Source organism: Macrobrachium rosenbergii, chromosome 50, assembly GCF_040412425.1.
Source record: "Macrobrachium rosenbergii isolate ZJJX-2024 chromosome 50, ASM4041242v1, whole genome shotgun sequence".
Lineage (NCBI taxonomy): Eukaryota > Metazoa > Arthropoda > Malacostraca > Decapoda > Palaemonidae > Macrobrachium > Macrobrachium rosenbergii.
Genome location: NC_089790.1, coordinates 18,750,065 through 18,768,576, shown reverse-complemented (window position 1 = coordinate 18,768,576; position 18,512 = coordinate 18,750,065). Strand labels below are relative to the sequence as shown.

Below are 18,512 nucleotides of genomic sequence, written 5' to 3'. Positions count from 1 at the left end.
CTTTTAATAGTATAATTAAGCTATACAACGTATATTTAAAAGTGAGTGTCATCTATTATACAGGCATATGTTTTCATTTATATCACGAGCTAAGACAAATTACAATGTCAACCTTTACCTAATTTCATACATGAATTTGCTAACGGTGTACCTGACAACGTAATTACGATGCAAGTTGCAAAATTATTTAAATTTTGCCTCATTTTCCCTCCTACTCTTAAATCTATGGACCAAGAGATCTTACATAAAAATTCATGATACCATTTACATATGAGCATTCATACACGTTTAAATAATCTACAGATGATCCCTGAACATTATCAACTTTCAGTTCATTTTATTTGCAGCAGCGTCAATAAAAGGAAATTAATCCACAAATCACTTACAACTAAGGTCACAAAGCATCTGTTTACATTCCAACGAACGAGCCTTGAGAAGTTACAATAGGCCCGTGATCTAGATTCAAAGAGCCAACTCACGCTTCCCTTTTCAACCGCTCAGCCAAACTTCTCCAAATTAAATTCCTACAAGAAACCTAAGCACCTACAAGCTGGACATAATTGGGCCATTTTAGTCTGACGTCATGAGAAACGGAAAAGTTCAACTGTGCCAACTTTGTCTACTTAAGTTTCCAAAATAAATTATCATCATCTGCTGCGCTATCAGTGACATCTGTATCCAAAATAAAAGCTTTTTCCGCTGATTTCACTAACATTTGGTCCATTAATCTAAGCGTTTTACCTGGTCTTGTCTCTCTCTCTCTCTCTCTGTGTATATATATATATATATATATATATATATATATATATATATATATATATATATATATATATATATATATATATATATATATATATATATATAAAAAACATACATACATCACGAAGGATGTTTAACATTCCGAAAATTATTATTAGCAATCGAGTCAAATTTCTTTGTGATTATCGAGGAAAAGAGTTTTTGTGATTTATGCAGACAACAGTTTTCTTTGCTGTGTAGACGATGAGTGAGTACTGCGTACGAAGACTTTCAAACACGTTTGAAAACCTGTGACATACAATTCTCGAACATTAAACTATGATGCAGTCGATGACGGAAAAAGGAAAGGTTATTTTTCCCTATAATATTCACGTGCAAAGTTTATAGCTTTTAGTTACGAAATGGATAAAATATATACAAACCACAGCATTAGAGGAAAGGAGGAAAAATCTTCTAATATTTACTGAAAACCTGAATGACCCTATAACCTTTGATCTTAATGAAAGATAATAGTTTGAAATATAAGTATATGAGGCAATTTTCGAAAAGAGATGTAGCCTATCAAAGAAGCAAGAATGCATGATTAGGTTTGTAGAAATTTGACAGATTTGCAAATGGTGCTCTACTTTTCTAAGGAAGGTCTTACGATCTTCGATTCAAATAAGAGATAAAACGAACAATATATAATATAGGACTATATCCGTATGTCTTTCTCCTACAAATAGACAAGCGTACGTCAAACCCATTTTTTAAATACTGTAACATGAAGAGATGTAAAGGCTCAAATGGGCACAAGAAAAGCACAACAATAATGATAGTTTAAGACTTCATCTCGGAAATGTAGTAAAAATAACTTTAAACTTTAATTTAGAGAGAGAGAGAGAGAGAGAGAGAGAGAGAGAGAGAGAGAGAGAGAGAGAGAGAGAGAGAGAGAGAGAGAGAGAGACTTCTCCGTAACTCTACATAATTGTGAGAAAATTTCGAAGGTCAACAACATGGCGGAATAGGAAACCGCCCATGCAATCATCACCACCACCTCCACCACCATCATCACCAACACTCTCCCGCCTCCCCCCCTCACCATCACCACCAACCTCCTCCTCCTCCTCCTCTTCCTTCATCGCCTCTATAACTACATCCCCTCTCACTTCAGGATACAGACGAGAATTGAATGCAAGAATAGAACAATCTACGAAGGGAAATAGAATAAACGTGAGAAACATTTAAACAGCAATGAAGGAAAACCAACACAGAGTAGAGAAATTATTCTTATTAAATTGTAAGTCGGAAGAAACGAAGAAAATTGTCTGTTTGGGGAAACACTCACGTAGGCTAGTGTGACTCTGCCCTCTCAGAGAGAGAGAGAGAGAGAGAGAGAGAGAGAGAGAAATAAGCCCTACTGCATGCGCTGATCATTTTTCTAATAACTGGCCCAGCTCTAGATTATCAATCAAACCTATTCTTAGAGAGAGAGAGAGAGAGAGAGAGAGAGAGAGAGAGAGAGAGAGAGAGAGAGAGAGAGAGAGAGAGAGAGAATAAGCTCTACTGACTGCGCTGACCATTTTCATAATTGACCCAGCTCTAGATTGTCAATCAAACTTATTCTGAGAGAGAGAGAGAGAGAGAGAGAGAGAGAGAGAGAGAGAGAGAGAGAGAGAGAGAGAGAGAGAGATATGCTCTACTGACTGCGCTGATCATTTCCATAATTGGCTCAGTTCTAGATTGTCAATCAAACCTCTTATAAGAAAGAGAGAGAGAGAGAGAGAGAGAGAGAGAGAGAGAGAGAGAGAGAGAGAGAGAGAGAGAGAGAGAGAGCGTTGGGCTTCGGGCTTTGTTACAAGGAGGTGCAAGCGACCAGACAAACAATCATAAAAAACAAATGGAATTCTCTACTTCCTCCTCCTCCTCCTCGTCCCCCTCCCTACCTTCCCAGCAGACAGCCACTGGAAAACTGGAAGGACTTTCAATATCACAGAATACACGCCCGTCCGCCATTCTTTGAGAGAGAGAGAGAGAGAGAGAGAATTTCCCTCCTCTATGTATACCAGACTCCATAATATATATACCAGACTCCATAATATATCCACTGCAGTGGATAAAAATCATATTCAATAAATAAATATATATATGTATATATTACATAAATATATATATATTCTTTGAGAGAGAGAGAGAGAGAGAGAGAGAGAGAGAGAGAGAGAGAGAGAGAGAGCAAATTATCCCGACCTCATAATGAATTCACAGCAGTTGATCAAGATAATTATACCCACATTACACAGCCATATAAACGTTAACACAATTCCCTTAAAGCCTTAAATCTCAAAACATGAATAATACAACAAGTCATTCTCTTTGTCTCGATGTTCCCACGAGTGCCAGAGCAGTACCCTTGGTAAAGGAGGTTTTACAACTAATAAAAAAATAAACCTTCCTTTGTCTGACTTTCTCACCGCCCTCATAACACTACAACACTGCCCTTGGTTTATTGCCAATACACGTGTCGGATGGATCCCCCATAGCTTCACGTTCTTACAGGTCATATTATATATATAATACATATATAATATATAATAAATTTTAACTTGATTTCCCAGAGTGCAGAATCCACTCATCAATAATCTGGTTTAAAATACAAAAAAATAACATCTTGGTTATAGTGTAGAATGCTTGATGACTGACTGCAGATGACAATAGTACTGATTAGTGGCAGTGAGGCAAAAGTGCAGAAACTGTTAGAACTTTCTAGAGTTTACACGAGGAGAAAGGACACTTGAGGAAGTGTAAGGCTATAAAGATAACTGGAAACCAGAGGAACATGAAGTAATCCATCTAAACGTGGATGGTAAAAGAATGGAAGCAGCTGATTCATAAACATGTTTGGGAATAAGTACAAGAAATAATAGGATAAGAAAGATGGCAGGGTGTGTGCAACAAATTTGGAAGAAACGTTGTGTCTATAGAAGTCAAATTACATTCATGAAGGGATTGTTGAGCCAACTTTCCTTTATGGAAGTTCAATGCATGTAATAACAAAGATAGAAGACGTCAAGATTTATTGTTTACATAATTTATGTGGCATAAGAAAAACTGAAAGGACGAGAATCTGGAGAAAACATTAAACAAATTACCCAAAGTTGTGGAGGTTTTCTTTAGTTTAACACAATAGGAAATGTCTTCCATACACGCATTTACCTTATATGACCTTTTTCTCCAAATCAAGGACTCAAAACACATCTCGAACACTTAAAAGTTCTCAGTTTCAATGGAAATTTTCTGTTTTCCTAGAATATTTCACTGTCGATATACACGATGAGAGAGAGAGAGAGAGAGAGAGAGAGAGAGAGAGAGAGAGAGAGAGAGAGAGAGAGAGAGAGAGAGAGAGAGAGAGAGAGAGAGTTGTAAACCCATGGGAGAACAAAAACTTGAAAGATCACGAGAAACGGCCATTACTTTAACCCAAAATCCGCTGACGTGAATCTGTTAAACCTGTCAACACGGAATAGGCCTCCTCGGCTGAGGAAAGCGAGACCTACCCTTGGAACACTTTTGCCTTCCGAGGCTCTGAGAAAGACTGGCTCTCTTCTATGGTCACCTATACACTAACCAACCTTTCCCACCAGGCTCCCTTTCCTTAACCCCTACCCCTCGTCCCTTCATCTGTCAAACCACACAATTCCTTGTACCCGCCAAACCACCTGTTTGCTTTTTGGCACCTCAGACGCGAGGTCATGTGCCTCGGTGGGTATTTGGCACCCTCGGCCAAAGCGACGTATGCTGCCTTTATCAGGCACATTCTTCGTACATACACAGAAGCTCGTCGGTGCCTTCTGAATATGCTTTTAGTAAGCTTTCACATTCAAGTGCAGGTTTACAGAACGCCCTTTTTCCCGTGATAGTAATCCCATACTTAAAAGCGAGTCCTATAAAAAGAAATGACTGACGAACACGCCACGCTGAATGACGTTTCCCCGATGGCACTGTGGCACTTATCTCTCCTCTGACGTCTGACAGACAAAAGGTGCCTTGGCACCAGAGTGCCATCACGTACAGAGAAACCCCAAGTTCATGACCTTTCTCAGGGTCGCGTCCTTCCTTCCTTCCTTCCTCGAGGTCTTGTTTGCTAATGCCCCGAGTTAATATCCCGAAGATGTCATATTGTGACGTTACGACATCTGTGCGAATTCACGTACATTGAAAATAGTGGTTCAAAACGAGGAAAACTTGAATAATAACCACATCAAACAAAAGAGCTGTATCAGGAGACGGGCGAAAACTGACGGATAATTACTCAATTAAAATGTCAATCACACAGCAGGACGAAACCTACTGACGAGCGCAGTTAAGATGCTCGAGTGTAAGATTACATCTGCTTGTGTTGGATGTGATGGACCAGAATCAAAGGGGGACAAGGACATTAAGTGAGAAACCGAAGGACAACATCTCTTGGAGAGTCACCCCCTCTAAAGAAACAAGTGTAAAAGCGGAGTACACACAAAATAATTCACATACACACATGTATGTGTATATATATATACAGTAAATATATATGTATGTATATATATTGTATGTGTGTATGTGTATATATATATATATATATATATATATATATATATATATATATATATATATATATATATAGCCTGAGAGAGAGAGAGAGAGAGAGAGAGAGAGAGAGAGAGAGAGAGAGAGAGAGAGAGAGAGAGAGAGAGAGAGAGTCAGTCTCATGGTTTCACCCCACTGAGCTGATGATTCTCACGTAAATTGTCCTGCCAATTTCAATGATGGTATGATTTAGTATATTCTCTCTCTCTCTCTCTCTTTCTTCTCTCTCTCTCTCTCTCTGGTCATTACAGCTTCAGCAACCATAATACAAGCCATCATTCTATATAACTCGATCGAGCATTTGTGTTCAATCTCGAAGTTACATCCAACATGAGAGAGAGAGAGAGAGAGAGAGAGAGAGAGAGAGAGAGAGAGAGAGAGAGAGAGAGAGAGAGAGAGAGAGAGAGAGAGAGAGCTTACGATTACACGAATAATAAAGAGTACAAAAGTGGGGAAAGCTGAACCTAAGTATTGGAAACTTATTCTCAGCCAAGTTAAGTCACCCGTGGCGAATCCAGAGTACAAGATGACGTCACAAGAAGAAGAAGAAGAAGAAGAAGAAGAAGAAGAAGAAAAAGAAGAAGAAGGAGAGAGAGAGAGAGAGAGAGAGAGAGAGAGAGAGAGAGAGAGAGAGAGAGAGAGAGAGAGAGAGAGAAGTCATGTACTGGTTGTATGGAAAACAAACACTAAGTTTAACACACAGAAAAACAAATCAAAACAAAAGAACGAATAAGGGAAAATAAAAATAAATTAGAAAAGATACACAAAAGAAAACTCAAAGCAATACAAGGCCCAAAACAACCAACAAGGATGATGGAAGTCCACCACTGCCCCTCCCCTTCGCTCAAATACATCCAGGAGAGAGAGAGAGAGAGAGAGAGAGAGAGAGAGAGAGAGAGAGAGAGAGAGAGAGAGAGAGAGGGGGGAGAATCCGCAGCATGGCATGACCGGAAGCAGCGTGCCAACAGCTCGTGCGGAACGCAGGCTTGGCTTCCCATGAACACGGCACTATTCATTCGGGGGTATCTTAATGGAAATTAGGCATATAACATTAAATGCTAATACAACAGGTCTTTGTATGTATGTATGTACGCATGCATGCATGTATATATATTATATTTCTACGGCATATGACGATTATATATATATATATATATATATATATATATATATATATATATATACATATATACATATATATATATATATATATATATATATATATATATATATATATATATATATATATATATATATATATATAGTCGTCATATGCCGTTTTCTACTCATCTTTCCCAAATCTCCCTCATTATTCACTTTTCACCAACCTCCGTCCTCTATTCTCTCCACACGGCCAAACCATCTCAATATTTCTGAGCCATCCTTTCACCTTTAGTAACATTTTCACTAATTGCAAGCACCTTAAGGGCAAGTCTGTGGGGTAATGAAAATGGTCACTGAGCACTGATTAGGATAATGAACAAATACTGCAGAAATTGGTAAAAGGGTTAGCGACAAGATAAATTTGAACATAGCAAACGTAATGCTAAGTGGAGAAATGATAAAACCAGATGATGGAGATATGAATCGTTACACGAATGGTGGAAAAATGGGAACAACTTAATTTGCATATTCTCTAGAGGTAAACATAATGTACAAGAGAAGAGACGAGTCACAGCAAAGGTAAAGCAATTGCGAAAGGTTAGGACGACACCTAAAGGGTCCAAGTTCTTTAAGAGACGGTGGGACTTTATGAAGCAAGTGTTGAGCTAACTCTCCATTATGGTAGATAAGTGTGGCTTTTAAATGAGAGTGAAAGAAATAAGAGTAAAACTATTTTCGTAGCATCTGACGCATACCAATCGGTGATTTCAGCGAATGGGCGTAGCATCAGAAAAATAATGTACATAAATTACCACCACGCTCAACCTCATATACTGAATCCAGCAGAAATTCATCCCCTTACACATTCACATCAAAGATGAAGAGAGAACCACCACGTACAAAATGCACTGTGTCTCATCCCCTTAACCTCAATGAAACAGAAATGGTGTGAATGATTCTGACAATATCTCACACCAGCGATTCCATGAACAATCAACCAGCTGACTGAAAATGAAACGTCTCAGTCTACTTAACAACTATATTGTATGAGAGAGAGAGAGAGAGAGAGAGAGAGAGAGAGAGAGAGAGAGAGAGAGAGAGAGAGAGTGAAGGGAGGAGGGAAGAGAAAGGCAAAGAGAAGTATGGATTGTTTCTAGGCATGAAATGTACGAGCTTTCATTCTAAGAGTGGAAGGCAAAAGGATGCTGTGTGTTGATACCAGATAATTATATATTTTTAACAGCCACAATACGCCCTTCTAACTTCTCCTCGACTTCCCCGCACTCATCTGGACATTCCAGTCACCACAGGCCATACATCCGAGAAAGGAATAAACACGAAACTTTCACCTTCTGTTCCAGGATTCAAACTCGCGCACGGAGGTTGAAGCGACGCCACACTTATTAGTGCGTTATAGAACGGTCTCGTGTCAAACTCTGAGCACGGGTTCGAATCTTGCCGCGGAAGGTGAAAGCTACTTTGTTTTTCTTGCTTGTATAGAAGTTAACGGTGACAGATAGGAGATTATAGTAATTATATATATATATATATATATATATATATATATATATATATATATATATATATATATATATATATATATATATATATATATATATATATATATATATATATATATATATATATATATATAATTATCTGACTGTGCTTGCACCTTCAATATACAAAATAAGTATAACTGTACACAAATACACACACACACTATATAGATATATGTATTTTATATATATAATCATATAATTTTTGGTGGACCTTATCCCATGAAAGAAACATAATTATTAGTCGTCAAGACTTCATGAAAGACCGAGGTGATTTCATTCTTTAGAAAATACCTCATTTTGTCCATTTTACATTGAAACGATTATCTTCAATTATCCGGTAAATAAAACAAATGTGATTTACTTTAACCAACACCCTTTTCAAACAACGATTTGAAGCAATGGCAGCTATACAATTTCGATATGTAATGTCCTGGCTTATTTACTCTTGCACTGAGAGAGAGAGAGAGAGAGAGAGAGAGAGAGAGAGAGAGAGAGAGAGAGAGAGAGAGAGAAATATCCATCCCTATAACCATAAACTTTTCGACATCATCATCAGGGCCCCTTCGGGACGCCAATCACATACCTTTGCACAGGTAACACGCCTTTTTTCTATCTTACCTTGATTAATACGGGCCAAAAAGGAGCCCCGAAAACGGGGACCCAGGATAGGGTTTCCTAGCACCCAAATCTCTATAACCCAACCCGCCCGCACCTGCGTATCTTTGGGCGTGGCTACCTCGTCCGCTTCCCATCGACGTGATAAGGTGTACAGGTATATATTGCAAAAGTGCACTCTGGGTGTAGGTGACATCATTCTGACATATTCCCCGAGGGGTGGAATAACGGGGGAGAGAGAGAGAGAGAGAGAGAGAGAGAGAGAGAGAGAGAGAGAGAGAGAGAGAGAGAGAGAGAGAGAGAGAGAGAGAGAGAGAGAGTCAATTCAGTTCAAATCTTTATTACAAATTTCTCAAAATTAATTACATTGGTTATTCTCATAAAATTAACATTGAGAGAGAGAGAGAGAGAGAGAGAGAGAGAGAGAGAGAGAGAGAGAGAGAGAGAGAGAGAATCTGGGAGTTGGTACGTATTTTACTCTCCCCAGAGGGTGAAATAATATAAAGTTAATATTGAACTTAAGGAACGGAATGGAATATAAAATTTAGGCCCCAGGGCAAGCGCAGGGACCTTTGAGGTCATTCAGCGCTGAAAGAGAGTAAAGAGATTCTAAAGGAAACCTGGCGTTTGCACCATGACACAATTGTTAGGAGAGGGTGGGGAGTAAGATGGAAGAAAGAACATGAACGAAGTACAGCAGAAGGAATGAAAAGGGTTGCAGCTAGGGGCCGAAGGGACGCTGCAACGAATCTTATGTAATGTCAATGTCTACAGTGCGCTGCATGAGGAGCACTGATGGCACTACCCCCCAATGGGGAATACTAATCTTAAGGGCTTTTCACTTTCCCAAAAAACGGTTGACATTATAAATATATCTAAATATCTTGTAATATTCACTTGTACGGTATCCCACGCCACCAGGGAAGCTTTTGTTAAATATCCATAAACACTTTAAAAATATATTTAAACGAGAGAAAGTGTAGGCGCTAACCTTAAGCTTAAACCAGCAAGAAATTTCTGCAGTTCTCAGGAAGAAGCCGTCAAGAATATTTCCCGCAAAAGTGAACACTAAGAAACGAACGGGCCGGAGAAACATTTATACAGCATTTATGTAGCATTTCAACGTTGAAGCTTTTCTGATGGGCCAAAAACGTTGAGAAACGTTCATCAGATTCAAAGCTTATTTCTTCATAAATCATTCAAGGTTTCCTATTATCATTTAACAGAATCATACTTAACAAAACGCATATCTCATCGTGAACACACACTCGCTTCTATAAAAAAGCCATTAAAATCCAGGGGCGAGAACGCAAGCAGCCGGCAGCCGCGAATATACTTAATACTGCGGAATTAATTTGGAATAAAAAAAAAAAAAAAAATCTAATTTGTACACTGAATATCTCTTAGGGTGGAGACACGACTCACTTGCAAAGATCGCATGACTCCGATACAGAGAGAGAGAGAGAGAGAGAGAGAGAGAGAGAGAGAGAGAGAGAGAGAGAGAATTTGTCTCCTTCTAGCCATGCAAACCTTGAATTCACGAGGACGGCTATCTTCCAGAATCTGCTCTGACTGACTGACTTCATCGTCACCAGAGAACTGAGAGTTGCTGTTTTTCTGCTTCGCAAGACTGAGACTCTGGTAGATCGTGAGACTGAGAATCAGGTATATCGTGAGACTCATGCTTCAGGCTGCAAATCCTCACGATACCGTCATTTATATAAAAACACACAAGCGTACTTTTTTTAAAATTTCGTCATAGTTAAATTTCCTATTTTTTATACGTGTATGTATCCTGAAGAGTTAAATTTACTCTTTTTTATACTTGTGTATATCCTGTAATTAAATTTCCTATTTTTTTGTCCGTACATATATCCTGTATGACCAGAGTGTATTGGAGGGTAGTAAGGCCTGCAGTTTCACTTTCTGCCTGACTTACCTAGTTTTTTTTCGGCTCCATGGGTTTCACTTTCAAATATCATCAAAAAATGGTTTCTACGATTTTCTCTGCCATTTGACGAAGACCTCCCAAAGTTTGGTTTTTCTTGTAATTTTTTCTTTGACTTTTCACCGTACAAAATAGACGTGAAAGCGTGATCGCCTTCCAGAGAGAGAGAGAGAGAGAGAGAGAGAGAGAGAGAGAGAGAGAGAGAGAGAGAGAGAGAGAGAGAGAGAGAGAGAAGAAATTTCTGTGCATATCTCGTCACAGTATAAAGACATATATATATATATATATATATATATATATATATATATATATATATATATATATATATTTCATTCTGCTGACTTCAAGATGGTCAACACTTACATTAAAACATAGCCCAGTCTAAAGGGACAATAGATACGGTACACACCCGACTCCGTCATACTGTACAGGAACCACACACGTCCAACATTTTGAACATCGCGGATATCATGTATCTTGGACATAACGATCGTAAACGACAAGTGTTACGAGAAAGACTTTCGCTGAAAGTTCTACCAACCCAAGAATAATACCCCATCCAGAAATAAAGGTTTAATGGCTTTTAAAAACCATTACTATTGATGTAGATTACATTAAGCACCACTTTTAAGTATTAATATAAATACCCATTATTATTATTATTATTATTATTCAGAAGATGAACCCCATTCATATAGAACATGCCCGAAGGGGCCACTGACTTGAACTTCAAGCTTCCGAAGAATAGGGTTTTCATTTGAAAGAAGTAACAGAACGCAATAGGAAATACAGAAAGAAGAGATCAGTTAATGGAATATAAAAAAGTTAAATTAATAAATAACTAGATAATAATGCAAGTAAATTATTAAAATACAAGGAGAACTGCTTGAGAGTAGTTATGCATTGCATCTTCGCTTGAACTTTTGAGATCCCAATTGCACAACATCCTCAGGGAGACCGTTCCACAGTCCAGCGGTGTGAGGAATAAAGGATCTCGAGAACTGAGAAGTTCCACAGCTCCTGAAAAAACCGGGATTCCCCAAGCTTTGGGGAATCTGGGAAACGTAAGCCACAGTTACACATTTGATACACACAAACCTACTTTTACCTAACGATGCATCAAAACAATAATAAACAATAATATTTACGTCTTCACCATATCTCGATCCGCCCCAAGTTGCGTAATTATATATATGTATATATATATTATATATATTATATATAATATATATATGTATATATATGTGTGTTACAGTCTACACAAATGAATCGATCAAGGTTCTCAAATTAAAATGACAATATATTCAACTTCTTACGATACACGTCAAATTCACTGAACTACACCATCATCGTGAATTCCTTTGCAAATTATTCTCTCTCTCTCTCTCTCTCTCTCAAGCAGCATGAGACTGCACAGCAATTGTCAATTACGAATTCACTCATGTTGCCAAAGCAAAGCATTCAGGGAAATACCACCCAATCGGGACACACTATTACGAAGCTTAGTCAGAAGCACTTCACTGGATATATATATATATATATATATATATATATATATATATATATATATATATATATATATATATATATATATATATATATATATATATATATATATATATATATATATATATATATATATATATATATATATATATATATATATATATATATATATACATACACATACACACACACACACATATATATATATATATATATATATATATATATATATATATATATATATATATATATATATATATATATATACACACACAAAATTAAGTAAATAGAAGTAAATGATTTCCACACTCATATGATGCCACTTATTAAATCAGAAATTACATTCAAGTTATAACAATTTTAGTGGAAAAATAAACCACACAATTCACCATCTTTTCAATAAGCCTTCATTTTCTTCGACGTTTACAACACTTAACCCTCCTCTTTGATACCTAACTATACCTATTCACATTATCTCCATTCAATGATGTTGATAAAAGTTAAGGAATAAGGCCACCCATAGACCTACGGATTCTCTCTCTCTCTCTCTCTCTCTCTCTCTCTCTCTCTCTCTCTCTCTCTCTCTCTCTCTCTCTCTCGGGCCTATAAATTCACTCAGTATCAATGGCAGACAACTTACCCAATCGCCTCTCTCTCTCCCGGGCCTATAGATTCACTCAGTATCAATGGCAGACACAACTTACCCAATCGCTCTCTCTCTCTCTCTCTCTCTCTCTCTCTCTCTCTCTCTCTCTCTCTCGGACCTATAGATTCACTCACTATCAATGATAGAAGCAACTTACCCAATCGCCTCCATTCTCTCTCTCTCTCTCTCTCTCTCTCTCTCTCTCTCTCTCTCTCTCTCTCTCTCTCTCTCTCTCACACACACAATCGCCGTCGAGCCCCTGATTTCATTACGATCCGAACAATGGAGTAATGGAATAAAGGCTATCAATGCATTCGTGGGTGAGGAATGGGCTATGTGCGGTAAGGGGCTCACAAAGAAAGAAAGAATGAGAGAGAGAGAGAGAGAGAGAGAGAGAGAGAGAGAGAGAGAGAGAGAGAGAGAGAGAGAGAGAGAGAGGGTAAAATGCAATGAAGGAGCACTGGTCGAGATGTCAGTGGAGAGGGCACACGGTTTGCAAAACAGCATATGGTACACGAGACCTTTCTCGGTACATTGTAACAGGATTTACCCACATGCGCGCGCGCACACACACACAGTCAAAGCTGCCATTTAGGGATCAAACGTGACCTTTTTGGGGAAGCAGGATGACATAGCAGCCTATTTAAATGTCATAATTACACATTTTTCCTTCCTCTCGAATTGGCATAATTTTGTCCGGAAATGACAGCAAAATATATTCCTTAAGTTACTCGCCCCGTTTAACTCTTCATCGAGCTACGACCAACTTGAGTTGACTAATTACCAGGTACACATTTCAACCTTTATTATGTTAGCGGATGTATAATGGGGTTTAGCGAGAAGTGCTAAATTAACCATTTACGATTCTTGCAACATAAGCGAAAACTGACCATAAGGTCGACTGAACCCAAAGGTGATTTGTAGGAAAGTGGCAATTATCGCTCTGAAATATACAGATACCTACCGCTAACATCACTACATCCATCTCTGTTCTGTCCTTAAGCTATATCCTTGACTGACAAATACTACCCTCAACTTCCTAAGAATTCGCAATTCAACTTTTAACTTTCTCATTCTTGGCACACAACTAGCCTCAATTTCCCCAGTATTCTTAATTTAACTTTAACTTTTTCCTATATTTTCCAGGATACCTCACTTCCATTGTCATTTTCACAGTTCCTCCTATCATCAATATGAACAACTCAATCCTTCAACCTTCCCTCAACCACTCAGCCACTTTCTGTTCATTTCATAAGATGCCTTCAAACTAATTTTCTCTGATCCAATTTTTCTCTGTAACGTTTCAACTTCCAGACCTCTACAGGGAAATTCATTTTAGATCATATTTCTAAGGTTTTTATTGATTCTATACGAACTGGAAGTCATTCCTGCTGAAGGCATTACTAGTCAAGCTAATGGCCTTTTACTTTTGACAGATGAGACGTGCTCACATAAAAACAAACAATTCACTTAATATGGACTCCTCAAATTCGGGTTATTTCTTCCACGTCCCAGACCAGCTGATCGAGAAGGTTGTATAAAAATTAAATAGTCCCACAGTAAATATAAGCAAGCCTTTCTCAACGAGCTCCCCAGTAACCTACGAGCAACTTGCTACTTACAATTCCACACTTGAAAAAAAAAAATTCCACGCTTGAAAAAAAAAAAATCACAACGAAATCCACTAGTGGCATTTTTCTGGCATCATTAAACCAGGATCAAGAACAAGTGACCCCAGCACACACCAAAAAAAAAAAAAAGCTTGGCAGTGAAAAAAAAAGTGGCAATTACAAGGCGTTGCCCTAAGGCAAGACAAGGTGCTTAAGGGCATCGTTAGGCAAACACTGCAAGCACACTGTTTCAATGCCTGCCGGCCAAACTATTTAGGTAAGACGCCCCATCACAGAGGCTAAATTTTTCTTTCAAGATGTCAAGGCTAAGTGAAATTCGTTTCGATATTCAGACTTAGAAATAGAAATATTGCAGACAATGAGTACTTTATTTTATTCCAAATCTTAGTAAGTAGATATTTTTCTATTTCATTTTCCCTTACAATATATAAAACGCCTCTTTTACAACCCTGTTTTGAAAAAGGTAGTTTTTATAAATAAAAAAAATATCAGAGAATTGTTGACGGCAACCTCTAAATCCACAGGGAAGCTTTTTAACCTCTTGACATTAAACCAAGACAGACATAGATGGCTAAGGGAAGAATAAAGTTATGAGTGGGCATCACACCATACGACGAACTGGAGTGAGTGACTCGTTAGCCTAATAAAGTGATAAAACGGAGGCCGGGAGACTATATGCTCTCAGTGCTTTCATAAACGCCGTCGATTCGTCAGCTGGGAATGTGGGTGAGGTTGTTTGAAACTAATGCATTTTACAGCAGACAAACAATCATACAGGTTACGTAAATAAAACAGGTTGCTGTTCATAACAGTTCCTCGTTGGACGCGTCGATATCGTTCTCAGCTAGCACTCTGCTGGGCCTGCGTTCGATTCTCACGCCGGCCAGTGAAGAATCAGAAGAATTTATTTCTGGTGATAGAAATTCATTTCTCGCTATAATGTGGTTCGGATTCCACAATAAGCTGTAGGTCCCGTTGCCAGGTAACCAATTGGTTCTTAGCCACGTAAAATAAGTCTAATCCTTCGAGTCAGCCCTAGGAGAGCTGTTAATCAGCTCAGTGGTCCGGTTAAACTAAGGTATACTTACTTATATACTTACTTACTGTTCATAACACAACCTCAAATGAGACAGAAGTTAGCGTGTATCTTAGTCTGTTTACAAGAAGATACGCAAATCAAAAACAGGAGTGAGAAAACCACAGATAGCTTAATTACTGCTCAACAGAGGAGTTTTGCATGCATTAAACAAGCCAGCAAGGGGAATTATGCGAAGAGTTCTTGCCAGTATGACCATAACCAAAGTAAACTTGTGGAGTGACAATAAACCAAGATTACGAACAAAGACCCCTTAATTACTCTGGTGAAGTTCCCGCTAATAATACAGCTAGATTAAAAATGAGAAGAACTCTATGTAGGTAAATAGAAAATGGATTCATGTCATTTGCAGACTATCAACCCTGTCCGGAGCAGGCCACTCCGCAAGTCTCAAAACACGAAAGAAACCAGGACAACATGGCTCCTATACTTCATACCACTAAAATCAAGAAATTTCTAATTGTATATAAAAAGAAAATTCGCTCTGTGTAAGCCAAGTCATGAAGAGAGATTCGGCAGTGTAAAAAAAAAAAAGCTTGCAAACACAATTTTCCCCATAATTACCAGATCTACGATAATTACATTAGCATGCACACGCATGGATAATGTCCCCACTACATGCGATGAAGATGTGCGTTCTGTTTTTTTTTAACGGAGTGGGACCCCTTTCATCATCTTACAAATAACTATAATAGTTCATGGTTCAAGTTAGCTATGACGGTGATGGTAAATATAATGGTTTCACCTATATTACAATAACTGACACTTCTGATAACGTAGAGAGAGATAGAAAAGAATTGGTTGAGTATAATGACTAAAACGTAACAGGACTCCGAATATGCCTTACAGCTTATTAACAAACTCATTTAGCCTCTCCCATTCTGTTCTCTAATATACCATCCAAAACAACGCCTAATTCATTCGTCCAAAGTAAAAGCAGGAGTCTACTGTCACGTGTTACCCCAGATAAACACACAAGCATTAGGAACACGAAATATAAACATATTTTTGTCAGTAACAGTAATTTTATCTATCTTCACCGTAGGTTAATGAGAGAGAGAGACAGAAAGAGAGAGAGAGAGAGTTAGCTATGCCATTAAGAACTATGGAGAGCTTATATATATGATATATTATGATATGAGATGATACAAGATCCTACAATAACATCAGCCTTTATAGCAGGCCACATTACTCACGAGGTAAGAAACCAGAAACAAGGAAATAAAATATCCATATATGCGATTGCCTTAAATGTACATCTAGTGGCTGGTATTACCTACGCACTTCCGCTAATAAATATTGCTTGAAGGTTTGTCTCGAGGATATTTCCGTCATCAGCAAAATATGGAACAGAAGTGATAAAAGTTTAAGCAGTAATTCATATATGTCTTTCAAAATGTATGAAGACATATACTAATATAACACTGCCTCTCCGTTACTGGTCAAATTACACATTGAGAGATGCGCTGTTAAAAAGATACTGCAAAACCGTTAACCATGTTTGCTGTGAACATGCTCTGATTAATTTGAATATATAAATTTATTATTACTGGGGGCACACAGGGCGCGCACATACACTAATTATAATATATATATATATATATATATATATATATATATATATATATATATATATATATATATATATATATATATATATATACACACACACACACACACACACACATATATATATATATATATATATATATATATATATATATATATATATATATATAATTTTATATTAATATATAAGAAATGCTGCAATTTCATCTACCACCAACACAAGCAAAAACAAAGCAATGACAAACTATTTCCCCATCACATATCGCTAACTAGAGCAAACCAGCTTTCGCAATAAAGTTTCAAATTCTATAAAAAAAGGAAGAAAAAAAAAAACTAAAAAAATAAAAAAAAAGTCCCCCAGCCCTAAACACAGTAGAGTCGCAGTTTATCCAAACAAAACAAATGAAGACTCACTTGCGCACAAAGGCGTAACTGGAACCTTTCGGTGTCACGCCTGAAGCTTTTTCTAAGACCTGAAGCTTTTTCTAAGACCATCTTTAATAAGGGAGTAATTAAATTTCTATATGACATGGTTACCAAGAGACCTTCTGTTAAGACTTCTTGTCCAAATTCGAAAAGGTTGAGTCACATGTCATAAATTCATCGTCTTTTTAGGGAAGCAGGACCGAGCGAATTATGGAGATAAATAACTAATAATCATCTCTAAATTTGAAAAGGTTGAGTCACATGTCATAAATCAATAAGTTCGTCCTTTTCGAGACGGAACTAGCCAGAGAATTAGAGATAAATAAATAATAATTACCTAGAGATAAGGTATAAAGTATCCGAACCCTATCAGCAGATATATGATTGAAAACCAAAATAGCGAGATAAAGGATCCCAAACCAAAATAGCCAGATAATGGATCCCAAACCAGAATAGCCAGATAAAGGATCCTAAAGCAAAATAGCGAGATAAAGGATCCCAATATAAAATAGCCAGATAAAAGGATCCCTAACCAAAAAAGGATTCTAAAACAAAATATCGAGATAAAGGATCCCAAACCAAAATAGCGAGATAAAGGATCCCTAACCAAAACAGCCAGATAAAGGATCCCCCCAAAAATTGCCAGATAAAGGACCCCAAAACAAAATAGCGAGACAAAGGATACCAAACCAAAATATTTACATAAAGGATCCCAAAACAAAATGCCGAGATAAAGGATCCCAAAACAAAATATCGATAAAGGATCCCAAACCATAACGGTCAGATGAAGGATCCCAAAACAAAGTAGCGAGATAAAGGATCCCAAAACAAAATAGCGAGACAAAGAATACCAAACCAAAAATAGTCAGATAAAGGATCCCAAAACAAAATATCGAGATGATGGATCCAAAAACAAAATTGCCAGATAAAGGATCCCAAAACAAAATATCGAGATGAAGGATCCCAAAACAAAATTGCCAGATACGGGATACCAAAACAAAATAGCGACACAAAGGATATCAAACCAAAATAGCCAGATAAAGGATCC

General features: G+C 37.5%; 1 protein-coding gene across 3 annotated transcripts in view; it reads right to left on the bottom strand.

The window, feature by feature from the left end:
- The window catches only part of LOC136832690 (uncharacterized), a 279,608-nt gene that overhangs the window by 52,764 nt on the left and 208,332 nt on the right, over window positions 1-18,512 (bottom strand). The window lies entirely within an intron of this gene.